Genomic DNA, 24893 nt, shown 5'->3' on the forward strand with positions numbered 1-24893 from the left:
TCGAGTCTAGAATTTTTAAAAAAATCAATTTGTTTCCTTCATATTTCTGCAGATTAGGCATTCTAGAATATACCCTGGGAAGGAATTATCGAGAATCCTATTATTAATAACAATGAACTTCAAACGCGTTTTTCTCGAAACTAGTTTTTTCAAACTGGCGTACACGATATCTCAAGTTCTACTGAATCGATTCATGTCGAATTTATATGGGTACAATATGCAGGCATCTCTCTATCGCATGAACCTCTATAAAATGATATTTTTTAAATGTTTAAAAAATCGGGAAACGCAAGAAAAAACGTTTTAAACCGCATTTTGTTTTTCAAACGACCACCATTTTGTCAAAAAAAAATGTTTTTGACTAATCCGAGGTTCATGCGATAGATGCATCTTCACTGATTCAGAATTTGTTCAATTTTTTTGGTTTCAGATAACCAGAAGGGCTGGTTAAAAGGTAGATGTAAAAATAATGATGTAATGGATAGTAAAAATATTCTTTGTTTTATTTTTACGGAACTTGAAATAACGTCCGAAATTCGTGTCTCTACACTAGAATACTCCCTTACGATCATTTGTGACTATATTACGGTTCAATTTTGATAGAGACGTGTATTTTTTTCATATAAAAAGAACAAATTATACATGGATTTTCCCCCTTTCAGTGGCTAGAAAAATAGATTGTTAAAGTGCTTCAATTTTGCTCAAGACTGCAGTGATTGGTTACCTGCTAAAAACATTAAACCCGCATTTTTTATTTACCCAATAGGGTGCCTTAAACTCAAATAGGGGAACGAGAAAAAAAGATATTTGACATTTTTGACGTAGGACTACGTCTTTAATTTCAATATAGGGGGGTCACTCTTCGAAAAATGTAACACTTATTAAAAGTTTTCAAATACATATTACGCAGAATCTTTCTTACGATATATGTTATAATATATACCATTAGACGGCAAATTTATCCATTTTTTTCGCCTGAGACATCAACAGTGGAAATAATAATACAAGTGAGCAATTTAACAAATAAAAGAGGGTTGTTTTGCGAGCGGATGCGAAGATAAATCATGTATTATGCATTCTTCCTTCCAACTTCGTTCCCATGAATGTTGTATGTAACACAAAGTTGCGTGCAATAATTCGTTCTATCTAACAAATTAGCAGATGCAAGATTTCATGAATCACTCAAACTTCATGCAAGATTTCATTAAAGCAACGATGAATGTGTCACCCATACTGTGATCGTTCATTAATTAGAAGGATGCATTGAGATCGGCGTTACATCGCAACACAAAAATGAAACGAAATGAAATATTAATATTCTCAATTACTCAATTCCTTCTATGATAAATTGAGCAGTAGAACCAATACGACTTGATTGTGATAGTCTGCAAACGAACATTATTGCACCGAAAAAGCTACTGTTCCCGATGCCTAATAATAAGAATAAGACAATGGAAAAAAAATCACAATACCACAGCTATCCATTAAAAATAAAACAACTTAATCATTTCATGTGTATTTTACCTCAAAATATCACGAAACCGTGAGTATTTTCAACTTGTTTTTATCGTTTTTTACACATAAATTTCATATTCAATGTTATCAATGACGATATATTTTTTTGTTTACCGTTTCACATATACTTCATCTACCTTTCCATCCTGTTATGTGTCCCACTGACATTCATTAATCATTTTCAGTTAGACAATTGAACTTCCTGCCAGAAGCTTATTGTCTTTCTTTGTTCATTACAAACCATTTGAAGGTTGTGAGTACATACAACAAACGGCCCTTTCCAGGGCTACTATTTAGAGTTTCAAAAGAATTAAACTAACAGATTTCTGAACAATGAAAAGAATTACATTTAAAATAACCAAGTGTTCTGAACAATCAAAGTCCTACGTCAAACTTCCGTCCGTGCCCGTTGGCTCAGACCCTTCTACTTCTTATTTTGAAACATTTTTAACAACGATAAAAATGTTTAAGGGTTTCCAATTATGTGTTAAAGATAATACAATGGGGAAAGTGAAAGGAGTGCAACTCATAAAAGAAAGGGGACTTGATTTCCAAGGTATATTCTTTTTTTGTCATTTTTCATCTTCATTTCTCAACATTTCAGACAAAGTACCTGCTACAATCCTGAAATGTTGAACTTTTCTTACTTAAAGTGTCTACTTTCTATTGGAAATATGATCGGTGTTAAGTCAGAGCGCGGACCAAGTCGCAAAATTAAAAATTACGAGTTATTGATTGTATTAGGTTAAACATTTATCAGATTTCGAAAATCACACGTACAGCAGGAATAACTTATCGAAATTGTTTTGAACGCTCGATGAAAACTACTTACTGCTTCAAACTCGTTTTTCTCGAAATTATAAAAATGTAATAAGGTCCGGTCTGACTTAACATCGACCATATCGAAAAACAGATCGGAGACAGTCACGATTTTTGTCCGCCTGAAAAACCACAGTGCCTCAGCGAGTCCTTTCCGCATTTTTTGGATAATCTTTTGACGATAGTTTTTACTTGATCTTAAAGGTCATTGATGCATTAATTCTCTATTTCATCTATTGAGTCGCAAGTTTGAGAGAGAAATTTCAAATCTGGAATCCAAAATTTGTATAGAGTATGATGAATAACAGAGGTGACTGAACAGATGAGTGTTTTGAAGAATCAGTAAATTCTCTGTTAAACCAAACAAATCTGTAATCCGTAATTCTAGATCTTTTGTTTTAAAAATCTGTGAAAATACAGTTTAATCTGTAGTACGGTCAACTTGTTGTTCAGATAAGGAATTTACAAGTAGAAATTTACATTTTTTAATAAGCTCTTATATAAAAAACCGTATGAACAAACATTCGTCATAAATCCTTATTATTTGAAAGTGTCAGAAAACCGGGAACAGACACGAGACAGAAACGAAATTTGCAAATTTTGCACATATGACAGAAGTGGAATTTTCTGCAAAAAATGACCAAGCAACTCCAACAGAATAATTACATTATTAATGCACACTTGAATTCGGACTTCAAAGCCATGGGACACTTTCGGCGAAAAAGCTACAACCTAAATTAAGATTACTTGTTTTTTTTTCGAGTTCATTCACGAGTGTCTTCCGAGATCTCTTTGTCCGCTCCCAGCCTAATTAGACTAAGTGAAACGAAACAAGAGAAACACCCCCGCTGGTGTGTTTGCGTGTGCTGTCCGCAAGCCCAGTAATTACGTTTCGCAATTAATAATGTACCAAAAAAAATGCAAAAATAAAACACCGTCGAAACTGAAAGCAATGCACGAAAACATTAGCATGAGCTACGCTCAACAATGCATTTGCGCTTTCGTAGTGGAATTATACTTCAGAATTTGAAGCTAATTTTAATTATTTCAGTATTTTGAATGAGTGTTCTGTGTGTATGTGTGTGTGTGTGTGTGTGTGTGTGTGTGTGTGTGTGTGTGTGTGTGTGTGTGTGTGTGTGTGTGTGTGTGTGTGTGTGGGAGTGAGATCCGAGTGGCGCCGGGGCATCCGGCTACATTAATTAACTTCCATTGCTCGTGCCGATTGTTTCAGAAGGGATTTTCCGGTGGGGGTCAGCGGAACTGTCGGAAATTAGGTTATGCTGATTTGGCAATTTCGTTTCAATTATCAGCTGAATGGAACGGGACTAAGGAGAATCCCCCGTGGATTTGTGTGTCCCAGGACAAACAAAGGCGAGGAGCATTATTGATGTGTGGCTCTCGTCGCCATTGTCGAAATTGATGGAACTGTCGTTTCGGGTCTGTTGGACCGATCGATTAGTTGCAGAAGGTAATTGTTTTATTGTGTGGAAGAACGAGTGTTGTCGACATAAGGAATTTATTTTGGTGAAACTAACAACAGCTAAAACTTTTTGATATTCAAGCTGATACTCAAATGAATGTCATCCTGATATTCGACACGAGAATCTCTTCCCCATAAACCAAAGATTTCTTCTGGCCACGTGATTGAAGCAACAATCAGACCCAGTCATTTTTTGCTCAACAGCGGAGACAGAAGATAAACCAGCAAATCTTCTTCCACCCAAGTAGCATACGGATTAGCATGCCGGAAATGTGTCACCTTTTTGTCATTTCCCCTTAAGAGCATCTTTTCTTCTATTCGAGTACTATTTGCTTGCGAGTGGTACTCCACTTGTGATGTGATGAGAACAAATGGTGAATAAGTGGAATTTCAAAAACAGACAGTATTGGTTAGCTTTCTCCATTAATTTGCCTGTCCTTGACGGGACAATTTGGAGTAGTCTTTTCTTTGTTCCGGCAGAGAATTGGCAATTTGGGAACTGTACTGTACGATGTACGAAATGATGAAACATGACATTGCATTAACGTAGGCACGCTTAATGACTGTGAATCATGGTTTTACATTAAAAACATTGAATACTTGCGAACATAACTTCATTTCACGTTATTTAGGGGAGGCGGAGGGTAACTTACATCGTTAAAAATTGTAGGACTGAAATAAAATTACACAAATCATTGTTGATTCCGTTCTGTCTCATATTCCGAACATTTCATTTTTAAATGTAAATTTACTAGACTACCATACAAATGAAACACAAATTTCTGAATTACTCGATAATTAATCAAGCAGATGAAACCAAATTAGGCATAAGGAGTTTTTAGGGTGCAATGAATGTTTTTATGGTGGTTAGACTCTCTGAGGGGGGGCTGCCATACAAATGAAACACAAATTTCTGAATTACTCGAGAATTAATCAAGCAAATGAAACGAAATTTGGCATGTGGTGGTTTTATGGTGCAATAAATGTTTTTATGGTGGTTAGACACTCCATCCCCCTCTCTAATGGTGGGGAGGCTGATCTGCCATACATATGAAAGATAAATTTCTGAATAATTCGAAAACTAATCAAGCAGATGGAGCCAAAATTGCCATGCGAAAGTTTTAGGGGACACGAAACGTTTCTATGGTGAATAGACACTCCTCCCCTCTCTCTGAGGGAGGGGGCCCGCCATACAAATGAAGCATACATTTCTGTATGATTCAAGAACGAAACAAGCAAACTGAACCAATTCTGGCATATGGAGGTTTTAGGGGGCAAGAAACATTTCTAAGGTGATTCAACACACCACCCACCTTTCAGAGGGGTGGGGGAGGTGGGGCTGTCATAGGAATGAAACACTAATTTCTGCATAACTCGAGAACTAATCAAGCAAATCGAGCCAAATTTGGGATGTGGGGTTTTTTTGGGTACGAAAAATGTTTCTATGATGGTATGACACCCCTCTCTCCTCTGGAATGGAGAGAAGGTTCCATAAGAATATTACACATATTTAAACCAAAAATATTCCAACCAAACATGACAATTGAAAATTTTCGGAACACTCTGAACGAAAAACCGAAAATTCCCATATGTTCTACAATTACATAGTGACAAGCGTTGTTAGTCCATTTGATATTTGCGCTAACGAAATTGATCTTTGTTCGAAACTGGAAATGGAATTTAATGTGATGAAACGCACTCCTAAATCTTCTTCTATCTATACCAATAAAAATATGTCGCCGAATGTGTTGATAAGAGCAAAACTCGAGAAAGGAATTGTCCGATTTAAGGCTGTCTTTATTCTATCATATTTTCTGTATCAAACATTTATTCCATGTAACGGAGAAAAATGTTATTTGCAAGCGGTTGAAAAATCTTCAACGAGAATTGTGTCTAAAATAATCTGATATTATAATGATGAGTTTTGGTAGAAGTACTAGATATTTTATAGTAAAAGGTAAATTCAACGGGGTCGATTAGAAGATCAATCAATGAACAGTTCTGCTTTTGGACCAATGAACTTGCGTATAGTAAGAAAACGTGAATGTTTGAAGGTATTTAAGACAAAAAAAGACGGGTGGGTAATGTCGGGGACATAACCGGAGTGACGTAGGACTATACAAAGGGGACAGCTTTTGTTAAATATATATTTTAAATATATTGTTTTATTTTCTTCTCCTACGTGAATACCTACCTATCTACCTGAAAAATGGATTAGTTTACTGTTTACTCTTTATGAATATGTTGATGGTTCTGAAAAGAACCTTTGGTGTTGTGTTTTTGTTATCACTCGATATTCCCATCTTGTTCGGTTAAACCTTCCTGTTTAGCTATTGCGTTTGCCACTCGCCACAGCTTTCACAGTTGGAAAATTTCTTGCTATCCAGCTTGTGACATGTTGTTCAGTAAATTACATTTAATGCGACGTGCCGGAGAAACACTTTGCCACTCACTGAAACTAATTGTTGCCTTGATGAGCGCCGAACCAAAGCTACTCTGTTCTTTATGCGGGTTTTCTGATTGTCGTGAGCAGCTTTGCAAGCCAACTCGAGCACTCCGACGGCCGAAACTCTATAATCGCTGTTAGGTATACTGGTGCTCCGGCACCAATCCGTTCAGCCTAGTTACCCTTGCGGAGCAATCAGTGAATGCGACCAACAGGGAACTGGAGACCTGCACGGTTCGAGTGAGACTTTGCCTTTCGCTTAACTTGTCCTCCTTTGTTACGTCCACGATGCCGATGCCGTACAACCACACGGGTTTACGGTTTGAAAGAAAATAAGATATTTTGTTGGGGTCCGCGTGTTTTATACTCTAGCGGTACACACTCACAGGATAGAGACAAATCGGCAGACTCAGCCAGAGGGGCGAGTCCAACGAGACGAACGAATGAGCGTTAAAAGGGAGCGATGGCAAAAAATACATTCATAGAGGCGAATGAACTGAAAAGTTTAAACCCTCTTAAAGCCAAAAAGAAGACTTAGAAGAAAATACATTCATTACGATTTGTTCGCTCGTTGGATTCACATGCAGGCTAAAAAGGGTCCTTTTCAGGATCACAAAATTATCTTCAATCTAAAAAGTTTATTGTTTTGTTATCACTCGATATCCCCATCTTGTTCGGCTAAACCTTTCTGTTTAGCGATTGCATTTGCCACTCGCCACAGCTTTCACAGTTGGAAAATTTCTTCCCATCCAGCTTGTGACATATTTTACAGTAAATTACATTCAATGGCACGTCGCATTACCACCACTCAGTATCGGATTGGAGGTAATTTTAACCTGTAATTGAACATTTGCGATGACAGTGGTACAGTGTCAACTTTCAATGTGGGGTCATAATTTGGACCCCGAACTCTATGTTTACAAAAGTGTCCAACTAAATATGTCGCATTACATGTCCGTCCAATTAGTTAAATGTCGAGATAAGTGTAAATTACTGTACTTTCAATCTAGAAGCAATTTAAGAATTGGTGAAAATCAATAAGCTCAGAACAACTGCCAAATTCACATACTCATCATATCCTGGCAAACAAATTATGAAAAAATCAATTTGTGTTTTATTATTATTTTGGATATTGTTTTAGAAAGCATTGAACTGTATTTCCTAAACTCTTTTTTGGAAGGTTTAATGGCCCTGAAAAGCGCCTTGTTTTATGGAATGGTTCCAATTTAGAAAACTTAGTACTCGTGGTTTTGAAAAAAACCATTTCGAACGCCCTCGATGCCGCCTTGTTCTGGATTTGCCACCAAAGCAGTTTGTATAAAGAACAAACTTTTTTCTTCTGTTACCTGATGCCGTTTTGCGATTGCGTTTGCCACTCGCCACTCGCTGCAACTGCCTGTTGTCTTGATGTCCACCGAACCGAATGTGGTCTGTTCCGAATGCGGGTTTTCTTATTGTCGCGAGCAGCTTTGCCAGCTAACTCGATCACTTCGGCGGCCGAAACTATATAACGCCGGCTAGGTGGACTGCTGCACTGGTACTAACGTGCTCGGCCTAGCCACCCTTGCGGGGAACTCCAGATCAACACGGTTCGAGCGGGATTTTGCCTTTCCCTTCACTTTTCCTCCTTTATCATGTCCAGACATGGCTGCTTGGATTGGTTTGTTGATGTGTTGTGATGCGAACCGATGTGGTGTACGGTTTGAATGAGAATGATCGTTACGGCAGCGGAGCGGGGATTTTTAAGCTGACTGGCTGGCTCGAGAATTACGCATGTGTGAGACTGCGACCAATGTTTCGTTCATTTTTTTCTTCTTCCTTTCCAATCGTGCTTCATTCTATTTTGCTGCTGCTCTGGTTGCCCGTTTTGGTCGGTACGATTTGAGGAGCACAAAATGGACCAATCAAAAATGGGCACATAGTGTATTTTGACAATGCTTGATATTTCACAATTATTCAATTATTTATCTCCAGAAAAATGAAATGTTATTCGTTATGATAGATGCGTAGATATATTTCCTATCAATTGTTGCAAAAACCTTTGCGATCTATTGAGAAATGCTCGAGTTATAAGCGTTCCAAATACTGCATTTTTTCCTACTTGTTCAGTGCCTAGATTTCCATTTCACCCCCTATATCTTCCGGTTAGACGTAGTCCTACGTCAAAAACAAATTTTGATCGGGACGAAGTTTGCCGGGTCAGCTAGTGCCTAATAATAATGAGATTTATATTCTGCAAAAATGTAGCAGATCAAATCTGCGCTGTTGTTTGATGGTTCCATGCATAATCTCTCAGAAAAACACAAACAAAAATGGTGTTTATTCCCAGTATTGAAAAAACAACATCAAGTTACATTGTCCCATGTTGACATTCTAGGCATAAATATTTCACCATGAATTTTGAAGTTCGTAATCAAGATTGATCAAATAAAGTGAGGGGATGAGGGGATAAGAAAACTCTGTGTATTGGTGAACTGAAACGCTTAAAACTTCTGGAAGACAAATATGGTACAAAACTATGCGTTTTTCTCAGTTGCGGATTTTGAAACATGGGACAACTATTTTAACGTGTCCAAAACTGTCTTTAAAAATAGGATTAAGAATTTAATATGAGGATTCAGTCTGTGGAATTATAAACAATTCGAGACGGTAAATAAATAAATAAATAAACTATGCGTAGGACGGCCGTATAGCGCTCTAGCTAAATTTCAGAAACAAAAACGCTTTCCAACTCCTTCTTTTTTGCTTTAACTTCTATATTTTTAAATTGTCTTTTATCTAATTTGTTAAATATCTTATTCATTCGAAAATCTTTCAATTCTTCTTGTTTTTAATGTATTTAAACCTTCGAATTCCGACTTCTTCATTGATGTTTGTGAGTTTTTCATTTTTTTCTGATTTCTCATTAAGTTCTCAGATTCTTCAGTTACTTCATCACATATCACATATTTGTTAAGTCTTCTCTGTTTGGCTATATATTGTATTTAAATATGTTGTTGTGGATGTTATCAGAAACCTGGTGAAAAATTTTAAAGATATAACTGTTTGCCAGATTTGAGTTTCTATTTTATATTTCAGAAATCAGATTCGAGATTTGGCTTTCGTTCACATTCGAGTTCTGTTCAGATCGGATGTCTTTCATCGAAATTTTTTTCTGATAAAATGGAAGAGGAAATAATATGCGCCAAGAAACACAACCCAAATATGACCTTCCTTGAGCGAGAAGAAAAGTGTCAGTGCGCTCGTGGATTGAATGTTGTGAGATCGCTAGTGCTTTACAATACATAGCGATGCACATCACGATCGGTTACAATTTTAATATACATTTGGCAACGCGTAAAAACAACAATAACTACGTGTACATGTGATGCAAACATACATAAGTGCTCTCCACCGGACGGCATGAGATCCGACGTTCTGTATCATATAATCGAATTCCACCTTGGATTTGATGTTGTGACGAAATAGCACCGCGATTTCATGTTGACTGCTCGCTGGCCGGAGCAAGACTGGATAGTAGAAAGATGATGATGATGTTGCCACCCGGTCGCTGGCTGCATGACTGATGAATCGTGAATGTGTAATAGGAATTCCATACGGTCTCACGGTATCATAGTGACCTTCAACACTTTTAGCTGGTTCATTACTTTTTACCTTCCATTTTGTAAGAATGTCGGGAGTGAGAATTGAACTCGTGGCCTTTAGCGTGAAAGGCATGGATTTTACCACTGCGCCATATCGCCTCCACAGAGCAGAACGAATGTATACGAAGATAGAAATGCTTCCAATTTTCTTCAATTGTAAATTATAGCAAAAACATGAAAAAGTATGGGTGAATCATCGGAAATTGTAAAGGCTATTCATATCAATTCATATCAACAAATTCCAGAATTTAAAAAAATATATTTTTGAGAAAAATTTTAATCCATTTCAGAAATATCACGAAAAGGTCAGCAATATCAAGAGAAGTTTCTTAAACTTGATGCGACTGGCCTGGGTAGTGACTGGCACAACTAAGATTGCCTTCAACCAATAGTGACCGCAATAGTAAAGCAAGATCATTATCGTGCGACCGAATGAGACGGATTCATTTCTACCATTTGTGGATCGCATGTTGGTTCTCACAATAATAATGTTCATCTCTCGCATTACCAGAATTTTTATTTTCAAAAGACGAGTTGGCATGAAATCCGCTAAATACCGCGAGTTGGCATGAAATAGTTTTTGGAAATGACGGTTAGATATCGGTTGATTGATTTTTGACACTTAGCACACGATAAACCTGGTTTTCAGGCCACCAGTATCTCCGGTAGTTCAACTATACATATTCATTTATTGCACTGAAAATATTTGTATAGACCAATTATCAATTGTTAGTATAATAAAATATTGTGTGGTAATATATCAATCTAGATTTGAAATAATAAGTGGCCAGCCAAATAGAGCACGGAACTTGTATACCCAATCTAAGATACAACTATATGTGTTTCAAAAACATTCAAAACAAGAGATTAAATTTATAATTCACTCGCAAGTTCTTGGATATATATTCGCAGCTTTGATTATGTTTATTTCGAACTGGTTGTTTTTTTTTTCATTCGATCGTCAACTGTTGACAAGTTCAGCCGTGTTTCAGTTTTGTCTGATCAATTTGCCGTGAAGTGATTTAAGTTGGAGTGCTACTGTTCTGCAGTGTCCCGTTAAGTACGCGGACAATAATCATCACCAGATCATCACCAGAGAGCAGAGGATTGTTTTTGACGTAGGACTACGTCTAACCGGAAGATATAGGGGGTGAAATGGAAATCTAGGCACTGAACAAGTAGGAAAAAATGCAAGATTTGGAACGCTTATTACTCGAGCATTTCTCAATAGATCGCAAAGGTTTTTGCATCAATTGATAGGAAATATATCTACGCATCTATCATAACGAATAACATTTCATTTTTCTTGAGATAAATAATTAAATAATTGTGAAATATCAAGCATTGTCAAAATGCACTATGTGCCCATTTTTGATTGGTCCATTTTGTGCTCCTCAAATCGTACCGACCAAAACGGGCAACCAGAGCAGCAGCGAAATAGAATGAAGCACGATTGGAAAGGAAAAAGAAAAAAATGAACGAAACATTGGTCGCAGTCTCACACATGCGTAATTCTCGAGCCAGCCAGTCAGCTTAAAAATCCCCGCTCCGCTGCCGCAACGATCATTCTCATTCAAACCGTACACCACATCGGTTCGCATCACAACACATCAACAAACCAACCCAAGCAGCCATGTCTGGACATGGTAAAGGAGGAAAAGTGAAGGGAAATGCAAAATCCCGCTCGAACCGTGTTGATCTGCAGTTCCCCGCAAGGGTAGCTAGGCCGAGCGCGTTAGTACCAGTGCACCAGTCCACCTAGTCGGCGTTATATAGTTTCGGCCGCCGAAGTGATCGAGTTAGCTGGCAAAGATGCTCGCGACGATAAGAAAACCCGCATTCGGAACAGAACACATTCGGTTCGGTGGACATCAAGACAACAGGCAGTTGCAGCGAGTGGCAAATGGCAAACGCAATCGCAAAACGGCATCAGGTAGCAGAAGAAAAAAGTTTGTTCTTTATACAAACTGCTTTGGTGGCAAATCCAGAACAAGGCGGCATCGAGGGCGTTCGAAATGGTTTTTTTTCAAAACCACGAGTACAAAGTTTTCTAAATTGGAACCATTCCATAAAACAAGGCGCTTTTCAGGGCCATTAAACCTTCCAAAAAAGAGTTTAGGGAATACAGTTCAATGCTTTCTAAAACATTATCCAAAATAATAATAAAACACAAATTGATTTTTTCTTAATTTGTTTGCCAGGATCTGACGAGTATGTGAATTTGGCAGTTGTTCTGAGCTTATTGATAGTTGGGGACTTTCCTGATTATTCAATTTTCACCAATTCTTAAATTGTTTCCAGATTGAAAGTACAGTAATTTACAATTAGTTCGACATTTAGCTAATTGGACGGACATGTAATGCGACTTATTTAGTTGGACATTTGTGTACATAGAGATCCAAATTATGACCCCACATTGAAAGTCGACACTGTCCACTGTCATCGCAAATGTTCCATTACAGGTTAAAATCGCCTCCAATGCGACACTGAGTGGCGCTTCGGCACGTCGCATTGAATGTAATTTACTGTACAACATGTCACAAAGCTGGATGGGAAGAAATTTTCCAACTGTGAAAGCTGTGGCGAGTGGCAACAAATCGCTTAACAGGAAGGTTTAGCCGAACAAGATGGGGATATCGAGTGATAACAAAACAATAAACTCTTTAGATTGAAGATAATTTTGTGATCCTGAAAAGGACCCTTTTTAGCCTGCATGTGAATCCAACGAGCGAACAAATCGTAATAAATGTATTTTTTGCAATCGCTCCCTTTTAACGCTCATTCGTTCGTCTCGTTGGACTCGCCCCTCTGGCTGAGTCTGCCGATTTGTCTCTATCCTGTGAGTGTGTACCGCTAGAGTATAAAACACGCGGACCCCACAAAAATATCTTATTTTCTTTCAAACCGTAAACCCGTGTGGTTGTACGGCATCGGCATCGTGGACGTAACAAAGGAGGACAAGTTAAGGAAAGGCAAAGTCTCACTCGAACCGTGTAGGTCTCCAGTTCCCTGTTGGTCGCATTCACTGATTGCTCCGCAAGGGTAACTAGGCCGAACGGATTGGTGCCGGAGCACCAGTATACCTAACAGCGATTATAGAGTTTCGGTCGTCGGAGTGCTCGAGTTGGCTTGCAAAGCTGCTCACGACAATCAGAAAACCCGCATCAAGAACAGAGCAGCTTCGGTTCGGCGCTCATCAAGGCAACAATTAGTTTCAGTGAATGGCAAAGTGTTTCTCCGGCACGTCGCATTAAATGTAATTTACTGAACAATATGTCACAAGCTGGATGGGAATAAATTTTCCAACTGTGAAAGCTGTGGCGAGTGGCAAACGCAATAGCTAAACAGGAAGGTTTAACCGAACAAGATGGGAATATCGAGTGATAACAAAAACACAACACCAAAGGTTCTTTTCAGAACCATCAACATATTCATAAAGAGTAAACAGTAAACTAATCCATTTTTCAGGTAGATAGGTAGGTATTCACGTAGGAGAAGGAAATAAAACAATATATTTAAAATATATATTTAACAAAAGCTGTCCCCTTTGTATAGTCCTACGTCACTCCGGTTATGTCCCCGACATTACCCACCCGACTTTTTTGTTTTCCTGCATCAACGATTGGATTTTCGCCGAGTCATCAACAATAATGCCGGATTTACAATCATTCACAATGAGCGCGATTTTTTTTCTTCAATAGCGATTTTTATTCGTCAACCAATCAGAGTAAAGCGCGAAATCACCCATGACAGTGCGAAAAAAAGATAGAACTCTCCAAGCTTTGGCTACGAAAATCGCTTTGCTTCGATAGGAGACACTACATACATCAGACAGGTGGAACAAAATATGCTTGATGGGTGGAACGATATATCGAAATGAATGTTCAACTCTATACATATGAAACGCTTCATAAAGTGAGAGCTGAATCAATCAGCTATTGCAAGCGTTATGCTGCATAATCATAATCATTTTTACACATTTTTGTTAATATTTGATTGAATTCGGTAATTTTTCAATTATTCATTATCTGGAGTTTTATACTTGCATTCACATTTATAGCGATATGATCAATCTAGTACGACCTTGTCCATAACAAATAATGACAGTATGATTAGAGGGATGTAGGTTTGACAGACAGATTATGACAGATTATCGCGCGATATCGCTAACCATTGTAAAGAACTGCACTGAAAAATATCGCGAGTGCTAGTAAAGCTCACCGACGACAGCGTGTAGTGGCGTCTGCGACATTTTCATCGCCGCCGTGAAAGCTCAGCGCTCCAATTCATCTACAGTGTGCGCCTTTGGATTGACGTAAGATACACACAGGAAAAATATATATACAAGAAGAAAAAGTTTACACTCGGAAAAAATATATATAAATTATAATTCATAGTGGAATATTACAAGAAAAAAAAGTGATAATTGTGAAATGGCGGAGGGAGGAGATTTCTGAAAATGACTCCTCTCTGTCTGTTAACAAAGTTTCAGCAGACACTGAAACGCTTTCCTATAACGGAATATACTTCTTCCGGGGATGAGTATGTTAACTCTACTAAGCCCCCTTCTAAAAACTTGCAACCCTCTCCTCTCCACCTCCTAACACTCCCACCCCTTCTCCGATTTCGGATTCCTCTCTGTAATATCCGCTCCCACCGAATACATGTATTCGCCTTCCGTGTCTGTTGTTTTCCTTCCCACCCAATCCTCAACCTCGTCTGCCCCCTCAGTTGTCTCCTCTCTCCGTGTCAAGGTCTATCCAGAAGATGCACTGACCAGTGGGTTGTTCTCTTCTGGCCCAAACCGAAAGGAAAATCGCTCAATTTCATTCAAATTTCATAATTGACAGAACATTATTCATCCGTGATCGAAATCTCTAAGGTTAGACCGAACAAACTGCATGTTTCCGTGAGTGAAATACGCAAACACGCAAACGGTATTGTGATCGACCAGAGGTTCACCCTAGAATACCGTGTCTACGTACCTTCCCATAACGTAGAAATTTCGGGGGTTGTAACCGAAGCGGGTCTAACGTGTGAAATAATAAAAGAAGGAATTGGTAAATTTAAACAGCTCCCTTTGATAAGTTTTGAAATATTTAAATATCGCCAACTAGGAAAAGTCTCCTTTGAAGAGGTAAAAACAAAGTTCATGCAGTCCGACTCGTTTCGAGACACTTTTGCTGGTGCTGGTGCTGGTCCCTCCCTGACTACGTTATGGTGGACAAATGGAGGCTACCGATACGACTCTTCGTGCCAAAGCCCATGACTTGTAACAAATGCAAGCCATTTGGTCATACGGCAGATTATTGCGCCAACAAGGAGCGCTGTGACCGCTGATTTCGAAATTTACGCGATGTTTTTTGAGGTGACACGTATCGACCGCGTAAAAAGTAACTCTAGTGTAAATAGATTTAATATGCTAATTGACTATTCACGAACTAAGTTTGTATTGCATCACTGATAAGTAGCTGAGAAATAAAAGAAGAGACAGATATCATGTTTGTAGCATACAAAAACAAATCAGTCAATCAATTGTTAGAACATGCATTTGCATTTTAAACTAATAATTCTTTTTTTTTCTAGATTTTTACACGGAAATTTAAGCGGTTTATTATTACGCGCATTCTGGAATTTACGCGGCACATATCCCCCGTATAAAAAGCGACTTCAGTGTATTATGTATATTTCTCATACAGAATCGTAATTTTTGAATGTTTTTGAAAATTCAAGATTTGGTCTAACTTTCAATGTTATTTATATGAAATCAACACGACACTATTTTATGACGATACAAATTATGAAAATAGATTTTTGTATTTTTATTTTGGATTCGAAGTTTGATTTAAACTTAATTCTCAATGATTCTGTGGAAGACCACATCTCAAGGCAATACATGGATTACCTGTCATGATTCTTTTCCAAAATATTTATATGAAAATGAATAATGACATTTTAGGTAGACACCAAAAAGCGAGGAAATTTTCGAAGAAAAAACGATAGCGGTATCGTGTGGATGATTCAGCTTACAATCGCTCTAAACTAGCATCAAACAACAATTTATGCTCGTATGGACAAACTCAAATCTCAGTCATAATGACAGCCCGTTACGGCAGGCTTCCAAAACTCCATGCATAAATTCATACATATTGAAACAAAGATCAATATTTATGGACGTATGCACTTCCCCGAAAATTGCACCAAGTCAAAAACCTGCAGGTGTTCACCCGTCGACCCCTTCTCTGTTTCCAACTCCCAAACTGCTTCCGCAGCAGCAGTGCTGAATTTTTAATCCATCAATCAGAAGGTTGATGTAATATTTACCTTGTCGAGAAAAAAAACCCCGAAAACCCATGTGTAGCGGCGCCCAGATAAACTGTATTCCATATTCATATATCATCTGCGATGGATGATGGCTGTTGAACGCGTGTAGACTATACAGGTAGTTTCATCCATCCATCCATCCGACCATTTATCGCTGCACACAGTGTTGAAATATTGACAGACAAGCGCATAAATTGTATTTTCTTTGGCAAATCGGGAACTAGATTATGGAGAGAGGGTTCAGATTATGCCGAGAATGCAGATGGTGTTCTCTCAGAGTTATTTTCCGCCACATCAAAATGAGTAACACATAATTCATGGATTTTTCGAGTTCATATTTCATTATCTTTCATCCCCTAATATCAACTGCATGCATCCGTTCCAATCGGGTGAACTTTACACAAACCAGTCAAAATATCAACAATGCAAAACAAATTTATGAAACTGATCTGATTACCTCAGCAGAAAATGATAATAAATATCGTATCGGCTTATGGAGCAAGCAGATTTGCAGCGGATAAAAAATGGATAATGATGAGTTTTATTTACGATTTATCTACCCCATCTCCCTCCCCCCCAGTTCGGTGCCGCTGTGTGTGGGTGGAAGTCATGAATGAGCTAAAATCGTTAGGCTTAAGCGGTGCTACCATTGCGGTTATTTATTGCCTTCTGTTTACACTTTAATCGTTATCTCCACCCAATGTGGCTTCGTGTGGCTTGCGCGTGTTTGCATACGGACGGATGTTTATCCATCTGACCAGCCGGAAAGCTGACGCTTCCCCGACCCGAACCCGCATCCCGACGGAAGGGGTTGGGACACAAACAGTCAATCCTGACTGGCTCTGACTGGCAGATCGAAGAGCAATGGTCTGCATCGTTTGATTGCCATCGGAAATCGCTTCATTCGACATCGTACGGATGGTTCGGAATCAATTAGTGGGATTTATGTGCGATAATAAAAGTGATTGTCGGTGCACAACATTACGTATCCTACTACTGGTCGGTTCTTTAGTCCGGAAACGTTCAGATGTGACACGTTGATCAAGTACCTGCAAGTGAGGAAAAGAAAATAATACAATGAATGTGGTATAAATGATGTCAAATTCTTCTACAATGATTGAAAGGACTCATATTTCAATTCAATATATTGGATTGCATATGATGATAAAAATAAAAATTATATAGAGAAAAAATATAAACAATTTTATATGCAAACATTATACGAGTACGTATATTTCTCATGACGTGGTTGACAAAATAGATACCTGATGAGAGCCTCAGAGATAAATTCATATCAAAAGTAATAGATCTATACTGCCAGTCTACGCATAGTTGTCCCATGTTCCAAAATCACCAACTGAGACGCAATCAAAGTTTTCTATCATATTTGTCTAACAGTAGCTTTGAGCATTTCAGTTTAGCAATACACTGGGTTTTTTATAACCAGAAAATTATTGTTCAATGAAATGAGAACAGATCCCCTCACTTGAATCAACCAATCTTGGTTACGGGCTTAAAAAATCATTATGGGACTGTTATGCCTAGAATATCAGCATGGAACAATTGAACTTGATGTTGTTTTTTGAAATACTGGGAACAATTAAAAAATTTTTTTTGTGTTTTTACGAAAGATTATGCATAAAACATCGTTTTATGATGAAAATAGCGATCTTCAAAACCATTGCAGAGTATAAATCTCATTGAACTTGATGAACATATAAACTTGATGTTGTTTTTAAGAGGTGGGAACAAACAATAACTTTTTCTTGTGTTTTCCGGAAGATTAGGCATTAAAACATCGTTTTATGAAGAGAAGTGAATGGGTCGGGAAAGGTTTTCGTGATAGTTTGAGACCCCTCCCCCTTTTTCTAAGAGGGGGGGCTGCCATACAAATTAAACACAAATTTCTGCATTACTCGAGAATTATTCAAGCAAACGAAACCAAATTTGGCATATTGATGTTTTAGGGTGCAATAAATATTTCTATGGTGTAAGACTCTTCACCCCCCTCTTTAAGGGGGGGCTGCCATACAAATTAAACACAAATTTCTACATTACACGGGAATTAATCAAGTGAATGAAACCAAATTAGGCATATTCAAGTTTTAGGGTGCAATAAATGTTTCTATGGTAGTAAGACTCTCCACCCCCCTCTCCAAGGGGGGGGGGGGTGCTGCCATACAAATGAAACACAAATTTCTGCATTACTCGAAAATTAATCAAGCAAATGAAACCAAATCAGGCATATGGTGATTTTAGAGTACAGCAAATGTTTCTATGGTGGTTAGACTCTCCACCCCCCCCTCTCTAAAGGGGGTTGCCATACAAATGAAACACAAATTTCTGCATTACTCGAGAATTAATCAAGAATAAGAAACCCAAATTTGGCATTTTTAGATTTTAGGGAATATTTTAACGGTGGTCACCCCAACCCCTACCCCCTCTAAGGGAAAGCTGCCATACAAACGGAACACAAATTTCTTCATTACTCGAGAACTAATCAAGCAACCGAAATAAAATTTGGCATGTGGAGGTTTTAGGATGCAATGAATGTTTCTATGGTGATTAGATACTCCTCTTCCCTCTCTTAGGAAGGGCTGCCATACATACGGAACACAAATTTCTGCATTACTCAAGAATTAATCAAGCAACCGAAATAAAATTTGGCATGTGAAGGTTTCAGGATGCAATGAATGTTTTTACGGTGGTAAAACACCCCACCCCCTCTCTAAGGGGGAGCTGCCATACATACGGAACACAAATTTCTTCATTACTCGAGAATTAATCAAGCAACCGAAATAAAATTTGGCATGTGGTGGTTTTAGGATGCAATGAATGTTTCTATGGTGGTTAGATACTCCTCCCCCTCTCTTTGGGGGTGTGGAGCTTCCGATATTCACTGCAAGGGTTCCTCAATGCCGGTAGTATAATCCTACAGTGAAATCACCCGATACAGAGAGGAAATATTAATTGTGGCTTACCTATTCGACCGTTGTCTGCTGAAGGAGAAATGATGTGACATGTGTGCTACAACTGCTGCTATGATATAACACCAACATCACTGTTATACTGTCAGCTGCGAGGGGTAGGGCATTGTGCATTTAATCTCTCTTCTACGCACCTCACATCTTCCTTCTTCCTTCTTCTTTTTGTGTTGTTTTCCTTTTTTTATCTTTTTCTGTCATTCAAATTATTTTTTTTTTCAATCTACGATACGAAATACTCAAAAAAATGTTATAAAAAATATTCGGCTGCGTGAATTTTCTCTGATTACAGTCCTCACGGTCAATTTTGACCTGGATACTCTATCTATCACTAATACAGTTTGCCACATGTCCACATATTTTATAGGTTTGGAAATAAAAAAAAATGACGACAATCTGTCTAGGTGACATCTGTGTACTCAACACGCAGCGATAGAAACAAGTACTGCACGCACTCAATAACAAACCAACTGCCAAAATTCATTAATATGTGCTTATCCCCGGTTCAATAGTGCCAAACCACCCTGGTTTTTCTTTTTTAGCATGACTTCCTCTGAAGAAATTCTGGTGGTTGAGTGGGCAGCAGCATTATGTGGCTGTATTGCAGCCTGCAGCTCATCATTGCAGTTGTTCCCGATTGACGATGCGTTTGGAGTTGGTTCCACCGGTCTACCATTTGTGGCACAAGTTTCGCATGACCCATTGATCAGCATCTGTGGCCATGCCAGGTAACTACAATCGCACAATTGAGTTTTGTCAATATTCCGTTCTTGATGGATAGGTCATTCGAGACAGCTTAAAATCTGCTCAGATACTTCGACCACTTTCCTGACTACAAAACTTCCACTTCCAATTGGGATGTCTCATCTTTTGCAGTTGAATTCTGCGTTTTAATTCGTTTCTGTCGGCAGGACGCGGCCCAAGTTGACCGCATTTACTGCATTTCAATTTTATAACGGGCAGAACCTGTTGCGGTGCGCCCTCCTATTACATCTGGAACAACGTTCCCAACGACTCCTAGAAAAAAGCAATGCTAGCACGATATTCTTTAGTCTAAATTCTCTGGTTTATTCGTTTCCCGTCCTACGCTTCAATGGAGCTTTGGTAGAGCGTATATGATTAATTGAAGTATCATTGTACAAGCTGTATCAATCTGATACGCTCCGTCTCTCGTTGCCGATTGTACGATGAATTTCGCTTCGCCACTAAATGTGCTAGCAATTCTAGCAAGTTCGCGGTTGAACATGTCCTTGAGCAACTGAGCTTTGACGAAACGTTTCTGATCTGCTGCAATATACTCACAAAGACGTACATTCTCATTTGTCTGGCATGGAAACTCATAATCGATGCTCCTGATCGTTGTCGCGTGCACGAAAATGCTTCGTGCTCAGCCGCAGTGTCGATTGTTGATCAAAAATGACTTTCGATGTTCTTAACAAAAGTTGTGTAACAATGACCTTCCTTCAGGTTTGGCCTCAACTTACATGCTCGTACAATACCCTGCAATTCTTCACCCATTGAAAGATAAAGCAGTTGTGACCGTTGTATGTGTCACACACGTTGGATAGAGACGCTGCGATCTCAGAGCTTCCAATATATTTGAACCACTCTTAAAACCACTTTGAACCACATTTTGTTTACAGGTACGTTTTATGAGAAAGGTTGGATTTGATCTCATCGGACGTTCGTATTACTTGTCGTCGCTTCATACGTCGGAATGTCATGACACTTCCAGCTATCATCTGCTTCAGTGCATACAATGTTGTTTCCTGGGAACTATTGTTACTGATCGAGCATTTTCCGGTTCGTTGTTTCTTTTCGATATTGGGTGGTTTCTTCGACATACAATTTTTTCAAAAGCGGTTGTCCAAACACGCAGTTTTTAGGCGGTTGTCCCGACACGCCCCTTTTTCCAAGCGGTTGTCCTAACACGCAATCTTTCAGACGGTTGTCCCGACACGTCATTTTTTTCAAGCGGTTGTCCCAACACGCTTTTTTCAGACGGTTGTCCCGACACGTCACTTTTCCAAGCGGTTATCTCAACACGCAATATCTCAGGCGGTTGTCCCGATACGCCATTTATTTTCACAGGCGGTTGTCCCAACACGCCATTTTCTTGAATTTCTTTCCCCTATGCCGGGTGATTTCACTGAATATTTAATGTATTGTTTTTTTGCCAAAAAACATAAAATGTCCGGCAGGATCGCCAATGTGGAGCTTCCGATACTCACTGCAAGGGTTCCTCAATGCCGGTAGTATAATCCTACAGTGAAATCACTCGATACAGAGAGGAAATATTAAGTGTGGCTTACCTATTCGACCGTTGTCTGCTGAAGGTGAAATGATGTGACATGTGTGCTACAACTGCTGCTATGATATAACACCAACATCACTGTTATACTGTCAGCTGCGAGGGGTAGGGCATTGTGCATTTAATCTCTCTTCTACGCACCTCACAGGGGGGGCTGCCATACAAATGAAACACAAATTTCTGCTTTACTCGAGAATTAATCAAGAATATTAAACCAAAGGGCCTGACCGGGTAAGGGAGTAAAAAGTGCCTCCAAACCAAATCACCAGCTGTATGGAAAATATTGTATAGGATATTAAATAAGAAATTTCGACGGTTTAATTGAACCCCTATGTGGTTTAGCATAGAATCTATACTGAAAAGCTTCGATAAAAATTTAAAAAAAATACTGGATATACATCTCACCACGGTGTATCAAGAAAAAATTATCAACAAAAAATTTCATCAAAAATTTAAGTACTAAATAATAAGTAAAAGTAAAAAGTCTCCCAAATCAAATTACAAGCTGTATGGAAAATATTGTATAGGGTACTACATAAAACATTTTGGCAATAGTACCATATATTTGAGTCCTTATATGGTACACCATAGAATCTATGGTGAAAAATGTTGAAATAAACTTTTCGTTTATTTCACGCCATTCTCAATAGTTTTGAGACAAAAATAAGAAAAAAATACAGAAAGTACATCTTACTAAGGTGTATCGATAAATAATTTCCAACATTTTTTTCATTAAAAAATCTAATAATAAAAAAAATAAACAAAAAACAAAATACAAAAACAATATATATTTTTGGCATTTCTAAATTTTGAAAAAACTATAACTTTGAAGCCCACTTTTGCTCTAATTTTTATTTAAATGCGTTCGTATGTGTCTTTTTTTACATGTGGCTTATTTTTTTCCTGAATTTTTAAGAGCATTGCGAGACACAAAAATAATTTTCTTCATCGTCTGCCCTATTATTTTTATTTTCTTGAAATCGATTATTTTATTGTATTCGTGGTTTTCAATTGTGAGATCAAAATAAAAAATAATAATAATTTGGATTTTTTTAAAGTGTTCTTCTCATTAATCCGAATGATCTTTCCACAAGGACTTTATTTTTTCTTACAGAGCTCAATGCTGACTCCTATGAATTTGGTAAACCATCTAAATCCAATGTAAAGATAATCTTATATATGTTATCGTACGAGAAAAATAATCTTCGTACAGCGCAATGCTCTAAATATACCGACAAAATGTAGACATATAAAAAAAACAAAGCTTAAATGAATATCAGAGCAGTACTGGGTCTCTAAATTCGAAATAAATAAAAAAAAATGCCCAAATGCCAAAAAAATATTTGTTTTTTCGCGCAATCCTCTTAAAACTTCAAGACAAAATTACGCTACATGTGGAAAAAACAACACATACGAATGCATTTAAATAAAAATTAGAGCAAAAGTGGGTCTCAAAGTAATATTTTTTTTTTCAAAATTTCGAAATGCCTTAAAATATATATAATTTTTGTGTACCGCAAAAAACACTCTAAAAATTCATAAAAAATCACATATACCTAAAATAGACGTAGGAAGAAATTCGGATACAAACTAGAGTAGTACTGAATCTTAAAATCGAAAAAAAAATTAATATTTGATTGAAAATTTTAATTAATTTAAATTTTTTTTCAGTATTTAATTTTTTTATGAAAAAATTGTTTTAAAATATTGATCGATACACTTTAGTAAGGTGTACTTTCAGTATTTTTTTTCATATTTTTGTCTCAAAGTTATTGCAAATGGCGTGAAAAAAACGAAAAGGTGCATTTTGCACCATACATCCTATGGTGTACCATATAAAGACTCAAATATATGGTACAATTGCCAAAATGTTTTATTTAGTACCCTATACAATATTTTCCGTACAGCTGGTGATTTGGTTTGGGGGACTTTTTACTCCCTTACCCAGCCAGACCTATAGGAAATATAAAAGAAAAATGTTGTACCACGCAACACTGGAAAAAAACTGAAAAAATCACACATAACTAGAAAAGCCCTAGGAACAAATTTAAACATGAATTAGAGTAGTACTGAATCTCTAAATCCCAAAAAAAAATTCAAAATTTCAATATTTTTTTAGTACTTAAATGTTTGATGAAATTTTTGAGGGTAAAATAAAACCTAAACACAGAACGTGCAGGAAAAAATAAAAGATTTCGAATGCTTATAACTCGAACATTTCTTACTGGATCGGAAAGATGTTTGCATCAATTGATAGGAAATATTTATATGCATCTATCGCAACTAACAGAATGTTATTTTCCATTAGATAAACAATTGAATAACTGTAAAATATAAGGCGTTATTTAAACGCCCTAACTGCGTCGTTTTGATTGGCCCGATTTACGATTTCCCTAACACAGCCATCAAAACCAAGCAGCCTTGGGGAAATCGGTGCCTGAAGGTGCCTAAAGGAAATCGGCATTTCAAATTCATGCAAGTCGGGGGTATTTTTGTTCCGACTGAAATGTATTTCCCTAACACAGACTTCAAATCCATGGAGCGTGGGGAAATCGGCATTGCGAATCCATACAAGTCGGGGGTATTTTTGTTACGATTGCAGTGTGTTTCCCTAACACGGGAAATTGGCATTGCAGATACATGTAAGTCGGGGGTATTTTTGTTCCAACTGAAATGTGTTTCCCTAAGGCGGCTCGCACACCGGAGCAATGAGCAACTAGCAACTGTCAACATGCAATAAGCAATATTATCACCAATGGATTTTTCCATTTAATCTTTGTTGATCTCGCACACCGACGCAATACGATATCGCTGTCGCCTTTACAGAGCAACACATGTCGCTAGCAACACGGCGTGTCGGTTGAATAGCAACTTATCGCTCATATTTTGACAAGTTTCGTACATTAAGGCGATTGTTTGCATAATGTCAGGGGTTTTTATTGCTCTGGTATGCGAAGAACAACAAAATATGTTTCCTGTTGCATATTGTGTACTGCAGTTTGCTAGTTGCTTATTGCTGCGGTGTGCGAGCCGCCTAAGGCGGCTCGCACACCGAAACAATAAGTAACTAGCAAGCTTCAATACTCAATATGCAACAGGCGACATATTTTGTTGTGCTTCGCATATCAAAGCAATATAAACGCCTGACATTATGCAAATAGTCTGCTTCATGAATTAAACTTGCCAAATTATGGGCAATAAGTTTCTCTTCAACCGACACGTCGTGTTGGTAGCGGTATATGTTGCTCTGCAAAGACGGTAGCGATATCGTATTGCGTCGGTGTGCGAGACCATTTAAAATTAAATGGAAAACCCCATTGGGGATAATATTGTTTATTGCATGTTGATAGTTGCTAGTTGCTTATTGCTC

The sequence above is a fragment of the Toxorhynchites rutilus genome, chromosome 2 (assembly GCF_029784135.1).
Source record: "Toxorhynchites rutilus septentrionalis strain SRP chromosome 2, ASM2978413v1, whole genome shotgun sequence".
Classification (NCBI taxonomy): Eukaryota; Metazoa; Arthropoda; class Insecta; order Diptera; family Culicidae; genus Toxorhynchites; species Toxorhynchites rutilus.